Source organism: Arachis ipaensis, chromosome B6 (assembly GCF_059453495.1).
Source record: "Arachis ipaensis isolate K30076 ecotype BB chromosome B6, ASM5945349v1, whole genome shotgun sequence".
Classification (NCBI taxonomy): Eukaryota; Viridiplantae; Streptophyta; class Magnoliopsida; order Fabales; family Fabaceae; genus Arachis; species Arachis ipaensis.
Window position 1 is genome coordinate 25,777,076 of NC_142441.1, and position 9,478 is coordinate 25,786,553.

The window sequence follows — 9,478 nt, forward strand, 5'->3', positions numbered from 1 at the left end:
ATGGATTTTGTAGAGCTCTCCGCGGTGAATGCGTGGTCGCAAACGGTGCGGCAATCGGAGCTCTAGATTAAAAGTTATGGTGGTTTGAAGATCAAGTGAGAGATAGAAGTTTGAGAGAGTGTTCTTCCCCTCCCTCACTCCATTTCAGCGTGTGTGTGTAACAAATGAGGAGAGAGAGTGCTGAAAACTAGGGTTTGGTTTAGTTTAGTTGGGCCAAGGGCCCACTTTGGGTCCGGTTGGACCGGTTTGGCCCGTTCGGTCCAATCTTGGTCTGATTTCTATAAAATTGGTACCGAATTTCTCGTCTCAATCTCCTCTATCATATTAAGCCATAAAATCACATTTTTTTGGCTTTCTAGAATAAATTCTTATTTATGGGCTAATTAGCCGTTAATTAACCGGGTTTTTACATTCTATCCACCTAATTGGGAATTTTGCCCACAAAATTCAAATTTAATTACCTGAGAATAAGTGCGGATAATCCGATTGCATCTCCGACTCAAGTTCCCAAGTGTGTTCCTCAACACCGCCTCGACTCCATGCCACCTTGACTAATGAAACCTCTTTCCCACGCAACCGTTTGATACTAGTATCATAAATTCTGACTGGAGGCACTGGAAGCATCAAATCTTCTCTTAACTGAACCGATTCAGGTTCTAACACATGGCTAGCATCAGGATTGTACTTCCGAAGCTGCGACACATGAAACACGTCGTGCAGGTTCGAAAGATGAGGTGGTAGAGCCATCTGATATGCCGCCGGTCCAACCCTTTCCAGGATTTGAAATGGACCGATGTACCGAGGATTCAACTTATTTGCTTTAGTCGCCCTACCTACTCCCGTGGTTGGAGTAACCTTAAGGAAAACATGATCTCCTTCCTCAAATTCCAAGGGCTTCCGTCTTTGATCGGCGTAACTCTTCTGGCGACTCTGCACCGTAAGCATCCTATCTCGGATTTTCTTGACTTGTTCAGTGGTCTCAGCTATCATCTCCGGCCCCAACAAGTCTTTCTCTCCAGCTTCATACCAACATAGCAGAGATTGACATTTCCTCCCATACAATGCCTCATACGGAGCCATTCCGATACTCGCATGGTAACTATTATTGTATGCAAACTCCACTAACGGCATATACCGATCCCAACTCGCCAGTTGGTCTAAAACACAAGCTCTCAACATATCCTCTAGTGTTTGGATCGTCCTCTCGAATTGACCATCTGTTTGAGGATGGTAAGCCGTACTCAAGCTTAGTCGGGTTTCGAAAGCTTTCTGAAATGCACCCCAAAACCTCGAAGTGAAGCGAGGATCTCTATCAGAGATTATAGTAGCCGGTACGCCATGAAGTCTCACAATCTCCTTTATGTACAACCGTGCTAGTTTCTCAAGGGTGTAAGTCATCCGAATAGGTAAAAAGTGAGCTGATTTCGTCAGTCGGTCCACAATCACCCAGATAGCATCAAAACCAGTCCTAGTCCTTGGCAATCCTGACACAAAGTCCATTGCAATACTTTCCCACTTCCATTGCGGAACCTCTAAAGGTTGCAACATCCTGGAAGGTCTTTGATGTTCAATCTTCACCTTTTGACAAGTTAAGCACTTTGAAACATATTCCGCCACATCATTCTTCATGCCTGGCCACCAAAATATCGCCTTTAAATCATGGTACATTTTAGTACTTCCCGGGTGAATGGAGAATCCGCTTTTGTGTGCCTCCTTTAAGATATCTTGCCTTAAAGTGCCAACATCCAGCACAATGATTCTACCCATGAATCTCCATAACCCATCTTTTTCTTCCGACACTCTCCACTGTTTTCCTTGCTCGATAGCCGATAACACCTTCCATAACGCTTCATCATTTTCATGAGCCTTTAGGAGTTTGGACTTAAAGTCACTCGAGATTTCTAATCGGCTCAAACACAAAGTTCCAGATACTTCTTGAGCACCAATTTGTAGACTCTCGAATCCCTTGAGTAACTTCTCCTCTTGAAGCATCATCCAAGCCGCATATAACGACTTCCGACTTAATGCATCCGCCACTACATTCGCCTTTCTCGGATGGTAATTCAACTCAAAGTCGTAGTCCTTCAATAATTCCATCCACCTTCTCTACCTCATATTAAGCTCTTTCTGATCAAAGAGATATTTCAAGCTCTTGTGATCGGAGAAGACTTGGAACTTAACCCCATAGAGGTAATGCCTCCACACCTTTAGCGCAAACACGACCGCAGCGAGTTCCAAATCATGCGTAGGGTAACTAACTTCATGCGGTCTCAACTGGCGTGAGGCATACACCACCACATTATGATGCTGCATCAGCACGCATCCTAGACCCTTTAGTGAGGCATCACAGTACACCTCAAACGGTTCGTTCGGCTCAGGTAACACCAACACAGGTGCAGTGGTCAACTTTTTCTTCAACGCCTGAAAGCTCTCCTCACACTCAGAGTCCAAACAAATAGTGTGTCTTTGCGGGTTAACTTTGTCAACGGCAAGCCTAATTGCGAAAAGCCTTTGATGAATCTTCGGTAATAGCCAGCTAAGCCCAGAAAACTCCTTATCTCAGTTACTGTGGTTGGTTGCTTCCAATCCATCACAGCCTCCACCTTAGCTGGATCTACGGCTATTCCCTTCTTACTCACCACGTGACCCAAAAACCTTACCTCATCCTTCCAAAACTCACACTTAGACAGTTTCGCATAAAGTTTCTTCTCCTTTAGAATCTGCAACATGGTCCTTAAGTGTTCCGCATGCTCTTCTTCAGTCTTGGAGTAAATCAGTATGTCGTCAATGAAGACAACAACAAATTTATCCAGAAACAGATGGAACACTCTATTAATGTAATCCATGAATACTGCAGGAGCGTTCGTCAGCCCAAAGGACATTATAGTGTACTCGTAATGGCCATAACGAGTCCAGAAAGCGGTCTTAGGGATATCCTCACCCCTCACCCTTATCTGGTGATAACCGGATCGCAAATCAATCTTGGAGAAAACCCCAGCTCCTTGTAACTGATCCATGAGATCATCAATCCTCGGCAACGGGTACTTATTCTTTATCGTGACCTTGTTCAGCTGCCTGTAATCCACACAGAGCCGCATACTCCCGTCCTTCTTCTTTACCAGTAACACTGGAGCACCCCATGGGGAAACACTTGGTCTGATAAAGTTCTTACCCAACAAGTCCTTTAACTGAGACTTTAGCTCGGCCATCTCTAACGGTGACTGGTGTGCGAAATCGTGATCATTCCATTCCTTGGTAACGGTGCTAAAAACTCAATACGCACGTTCATGATCTTATATCTGTTTCACAACTTCGTACAACTAACCAGCAAGTACACTGGGTCATCCAAGTAATAAACCTTACGTGAGTAAGGGTCGATCCCATGGAGATTGTCGGCTTGAAGCAAGCTATGATCACCTTGTAAATCTCAGTCAGGCGGAGTAAATTGTATTAAGAAATTATAGTGGATGAAAATTAAATAAAATATAAAATAGGATATTGGTACTTATGTAATTTATTGGTGAGAATTTCAGATAAGCGTATAGAGATGCTTTCGTTCCTCTGATCTCTGCTTTTCTGCTGTCTTCATCCAATCAATCCTACTCCTTTCCATGGCAAGCTTTATGTAGGGCATCACTGTTGTCAATGGCTACATCCCATCCTCCTGTGAAAATGGTCCAATGCGCTGTCACGACATGGATAATTATCTGTCGGTTCTCGATCATACTGGAATAGGATTTACTATCCTTTTGCGTCTGTCACTACACCCAGCACTCGCGAGTTTGAAGCTCGTCATAGCCATCCCTTCCCAAATCCTACACAGAATACCACAGACAAGGTTTAGACTTTCCGGATCTCAGGAATGGCCATCCATGGGTTCTAACTTATACCACGAAGACACTAATATCTTGGACTCGGTCCCCTGTATTAGATATCCAAGAGATATCCATTCAATCTATGGTAGAACAGAAGTGGTTGTCAGGCACGCGTTCATAAGTTGAGAATGATGATGACTGTCACGATCATCACATCCATCATATTGAAGTGCGAATGAATATCTTAGAAGCGGAATAAGTTGAATTGAATAGAAAAACAGTAGTACTTTGCATTAATCTTTGAGGAACAGCAGAGCTCCACACCTTAATCTATGGTGTGTAGAAACTCTTCTGTTGAAAAATACATAAGTGAAAAATTCAGGCATAGCCAAATGGCCAGCCCCCATGATCTAAGAACTAAACGTCCCAAGATGTCTAATACAATAGTAAAAAGTCCTATTTATACTAAACTAGTTACTAGGGTTTACAGAAATAAGTAATTGATGCAGAAATCCACTTCCGGGGCCCACTTGGTATGTGCTTGGGTTGAGCTTGAAGTTTACACGTGGAGAGGTCATTCTTGGAGTTGAACGCCAGTTTGTAACGTGTTTCTGGCGTTGAACTCCACTTTGCAACTTGTTTCTGGCGTTTGACTCCAGAATGCAGCATAGAACTGGCGTTGAATGCCAGTTTACGTCGTCAATCCTTATTCAAATAATGGACTATTATATATTTCTGGAAAGCCCTAGATGTCTACTTTCCAAAGCAATTGGAAGCGCGCCATTTGGAGTTTTGTAGCTCCAAAAAATCCACTTTTAGTGTAGGGAGGTCAGAATCCAACAGCATCTGCAGTCCTTCTTGAACCTCTGAATATGATTTTTGCTCAGGTCCCTCAATTTCAGCCAGAAAATACCTGAAATCACAGAAAAAAACAAAAACTCATAGTAAAGTTCAGAAATGTGATTTTTAATTAAAAACTAATAAAAATATAATGAAAACTAACTAAATCATACTGAAAACATACTAAAAACAATGCCAAAAAGCGTATAAATTATCCGCTCATCACAACACCAAACTTAAATTGTTGCTTGTCCCCAAGCAACTGAAAATTAAATAGGATAAAAAAAAGAGAATATACTATAAATTCCAAAATATCAATGAAACATAACTCCAATCAGATGAGCGGGACTTGTAGCTTTTTGCCTCTTTAATAGTTTTGGCATCTCACTTTATCCATTGAAGTTCAGAATGATTGGCATCTATAGGAACTCAGAGTTCAGATAGTGTTATTGATTCTCCTAGTTCAGTATGTTGATTCTTGAACACAGCTACTTTATGAGTCTTGGCCGTGGCCCTAAGCACTTTGTTTTCCAGTATTACCACCGGATACATAAATGCCACAGACACATAATTGGGTGAACCTTTTTAGATTGTGACTCAGCTTTGCTAAAGTCCCCAATTAGAGGTGTCCAAGGTTCTTAATCACTCTTCTTTTGCTTTGGACCTTGACTTTAACCGCTCAGTCTCAAGTTTTCACTTGACACCTTCACGCCACAAGCACATGGTTAGGGACAGCTTGGTTTAGCCACTTAGGCCAGGATTTTATTCCTTTAGGCCCTCCTATCCACTGATGCTCAAAGCCTTGGGATCCTTTTTATTTACCCTTGCCTTTTGGTTTTAAGGGTTATTGGCTTTTTGCTCTTGCCTTTTGGTTTTAAGAGCTTTTGGCTTTTTCTGCTTGCTTTTTCTTTTTCTTTCTATTTTTTTCTCGCCATTTTTCTCTTTTTTTTCGCAAGCTTTCTGTATTCACTGCTTTTTCTTGCTTCAAGAATTAATTTTTATGATTTTTCAGATTATCAAATAACATGTCTCCTGTTCATCATTCTTTCAAGAGCCAACATATTTAACATTCTTAAACAACAACTTCAAAAGACATATGCACTGTTCAAGCATTCATTCAGAAAACAAAAAGTGTTGTCACCACATCAAAATAATTAAGCTAGTTTCAAGGATGAATTCGAAACCATGTACTTCTTGTTCTTTTGTAATTAAAACATTTTTTTCATTCAAGAGAGGTGATGGATTCATAGGACATTCATAACTTTAAGGCATAGACACTTAAATACTAGTGATCATGAAGACAAAAACATAAACAAACATAAAGCATAAAATCGAAAAACAGGAAAATAAATAAACAAGGAGATTAAGGAATGAGTCCACCTTAGTGAGGGTGGCGTCTTCCTCTTCTTGAAGAACCAATGGTGCTTTTGAGCTCCTCTATGTCTCTTCCTTGTCTTTGTTGTTCCTCCCTCATAGCTCTTTGATCTTCTCTAATTTCATGGAGGATGATGGAGTGCTCTTCGTGCTCCTATCCTTAGTTGCTCCCAATAATTGTGTAGAGGAAAATGTATCCCCTGAGGTATCTCAGGGATCTCTTGATTTGCAGTCAAATGTTCTACCACTGAACTATAGACCATTGAGATGAATCTCTCCATCTCCTATGACTTGGAGGTGGAAGCTTTTGTCTTCCCTTTCCTCTTTCTAGAGGTTTCTCTGGCCTTAGGTGCCATCAATGGTTATGGAAAAACAAAAAAGCTATGCTTTTACCACACCAAACTTAGAATGTTGCTCGGCCTCGAGCAAAAGAAGAAAGAATAGTAGAAGAAGAAGAAGATATGGAAGAGATGGAGGGATGTGTGTATTTGGCTATATGGGTGGGCATGGGTGGAAAAGAGATTTTGAATTTTGAAGGTAGGTGGGGTGTATGGATGTGAGTGGTGAATGAAAAACAGAAGGGATGACTGTGAATGGAGAGAGAGGGTGATATAGGATTATGAGGAGGGAAGGTGAGTGGAGGTATGTGAGGATCCTGTGGGATCCACAGATCCTGAGGTGTCAAAGATTTACATCCCTGCACCAATTAGGCATGTAAAATGCCTTTGCATGCATTTTTGGCATTTAGACGCCGAAGTGATGCCTGTTCTAGGCGTTCAACGCCCATATGCAGCACATTTCTGGCATTGAACGCCAGCTTCATGCTTGTTTCTGGCGTTCAGCGCTAGCTCCATGCTCGGTTCTGGCGTTGAACGCCAGCCAGATGCTCCTTACTGGCGTTTAAACGCCAGTAAGTCCTTCCTCCAGGGTGTGATTTTTCTTCTGCTGTTTTTGATTTTGTTTTTAATTTTTGGATTTATTTTATGACTCCACATGATCATGAACCTAATAAAACATGAAAGAACAATAAAAATAAAAATAAAATTAGATAAATAAAAATTGGGTTGCCTCCCAACAAGCGCTTCTTTAATGTCAATAGCTTGACAGTGGGCTCTCATGGAGCCACACAGGTGATCAGGTCAATTTTATAGACTCCCAACACCAAACTTAGAGTTTGACTATGGGGGCTTTAGTTGACTCTGTAGTGAGAGAAGCTTTTCATGCTTCCTCTCCATGGTTACAGAAGGAGATCCTTGAGTTTTAAACACAAGGGCGTCCTCATTCAGTTGAAGGATCAATTCTCCTCTGTCCACATCAATCACAGCTCTTGCTGTGGCTAAGAAGGGTCTTCCAAGAATGATAGATTCATCCTCATCCTTCCTAGTATCCAGGATTATGAAATCAGTAGGGATGTAAAGGCCTTCAACCTTTACTAACACGTCCTCTACTTGACCATAAGCCTGTTTTCTTGAGTTGTCTGCCATCTCTAATGAGATTCTGGTAGCTTGCACCTCAAAGATTCCCAGTTTCTCCATTACAGAGAGGGGCATGAGGTTTATTCCTGACCCAAGGTCACATAGAGCCTTCTCAAAGGTCATGGTACCTATGATACAAGGTATTAAGAACTTTCCAGGATCCTGTTTCTTCTGAGGCAATCTCAGTTGATCCAGATCACTCAGTTCATTGGTGAGCAAGGGAGGTTCATCTTCCCAAGTCTCATTATCAAATAGTTTGGCATTCAGCTTCATGATTGCACCAAGGTACTTGGCAACTTGCTCTTCAGTAATATCTTCATTCTCTTCAGAAGAAGAATACTCATCAGAGCTCATGAATGGCATAAGGAGGCTTAATGGAATCTCTATGGTCTCCAGATGAGCCTCAGAGTCCTTTGGTTCCACAGAGGGAAACTCCTTATTGATATCTGGATGCCCCAGGAGGTCTTCCTCACTGGGATTCACGTCCTCCTCCTCTTTTGTGGTTTCGGCCATGATGGTCATTTCAATGGCCTTGCACTCTCCTTTTAGATTTTCTTCTGTATTGCTTGGGAGAGTACTAGGAGGGGTTTCAGTGATCCTTTTACTCAGCTGGCCCACTTGTGCTTCCAGATTTCTAATGGAGGACCTTGTTTCATTCATGAAACTTAGAGTGGCCTTAGATAGATCAGAGACTATGTTTGCCAAGCTAGATGGGGTCTGCTCAGAACTCTCTGTCTTTTGCTGAGTGGATGATGGAAAAGGCTTGCTATTGCTAAACCTATTTCTTCCACCATTATTAAAGCCTTGTTGAGGCTTTTGTTGATTCTTCCATGAGAGATTTGGGTGATTTCTCCATGAGGGATTATAGGTGTTTCCATAGGGTTCACCCATGTAATTCACCTCTGCTATTGCAGGGTTCTCAGGATCATAAGCTTCTTCTTCAGAAGATGCCTCTTGAGTACTGTTGGATGCAACTTGCATTCCATTCAGACTCTGAGAAATCATATTGACTTGCTGAGTCAATATTTTATTCTGAGCCAATATGGCATTCAGAGTATCAATTTCAAGAACTCTCTTCTTCTGAGGCGTCCCATTACTCACAGGATTCCTCTCAGAAGTGTACATGAACTGGTTATTAGCAACCATGTCAATGAGTTCTTGAGCTTCTGCAGGCATTTTCTTTAGGTGAATGGATCCACCTGCAGAAGTATCCAATGACATCTTAGCTAATTTAGACAAACCATCATAGAATATATCCAGGATGGTCCATTCTGAAAGCATGTCAGAAGGACACTTTTTGGTCAATTGCTTATATCTCTCCCAAGCTTCATAGAGGGATTCACCTTCTTTCTGTCTGAAGGTTTGAACATCCACTCTAAGCTTACTCAGCTTTTGAGGAGGAAAGAACTTGGCTAAGAAAGTCGTGACCAGCTTATCCCAAGAGTCCAGGCTATCTTTGGGTTGAGAGTCCAACCACACTCTAGCTCTGTCTCTTACAGTAAACGGGAAAAGCATAAGCCTGTAGACCTCGGGGTCAACCCTATTGGTCTTAACAGTATCACAGATCTGCAAGAACTCAGTTAAGAACTGAAAAGGATCTTCAGATGGAAGTCCATGACACTTGCAGTTCTGTTGCATCAGAGAAACTAATTGAGGTTTCAGCTCAAAATTGTTTGCTCCAATGGCAGGAATGGAGATGCTTCTTCCATGTAAATTGGAATTAGGTGCAGTAAAGTCACCAAGCATCCTCCTTGCATTATTATTATTTTCGATTTCCATCTCCTCTTCCTATTCGAAAATTCCTGTAAGGTTGTCTCTGGATTGTTGTATTTTAGCTTCTCTTAGTTTCCTTTTTAGAGTCCTTTCAGGTTCAGGATCTGCTTCAACAAGAATGTTCTTGTCCTTGCTCCTGCTCATATGTCACAGTATAGAGATTCCTTTGTGTGAGTAGAAGAAGAAAAGAATGTAATGTAA

At 41.7% G+C, this 9,478-nt stretch overlaps 1 non-coding gene across 1 annotated transcript; it reads left to right on the plus strand.

The window, feature by feature from the left end:
- The first annotated feature begins 8,779 nt into the window (after positions 1-8,779).
- Positions 8,780-8,887, plus strand: LOC148554930 (small nucleolar RNA R71). Its single transcript, XR_015886904.1, has one exon. It is a non-coding gene; the product is annotated as a small nucleolar RNA R71 (small nucleolar RNA).
- The last annotated feature ends 591 nt before the right edge of the window (positions 8,888-9,478 follow it).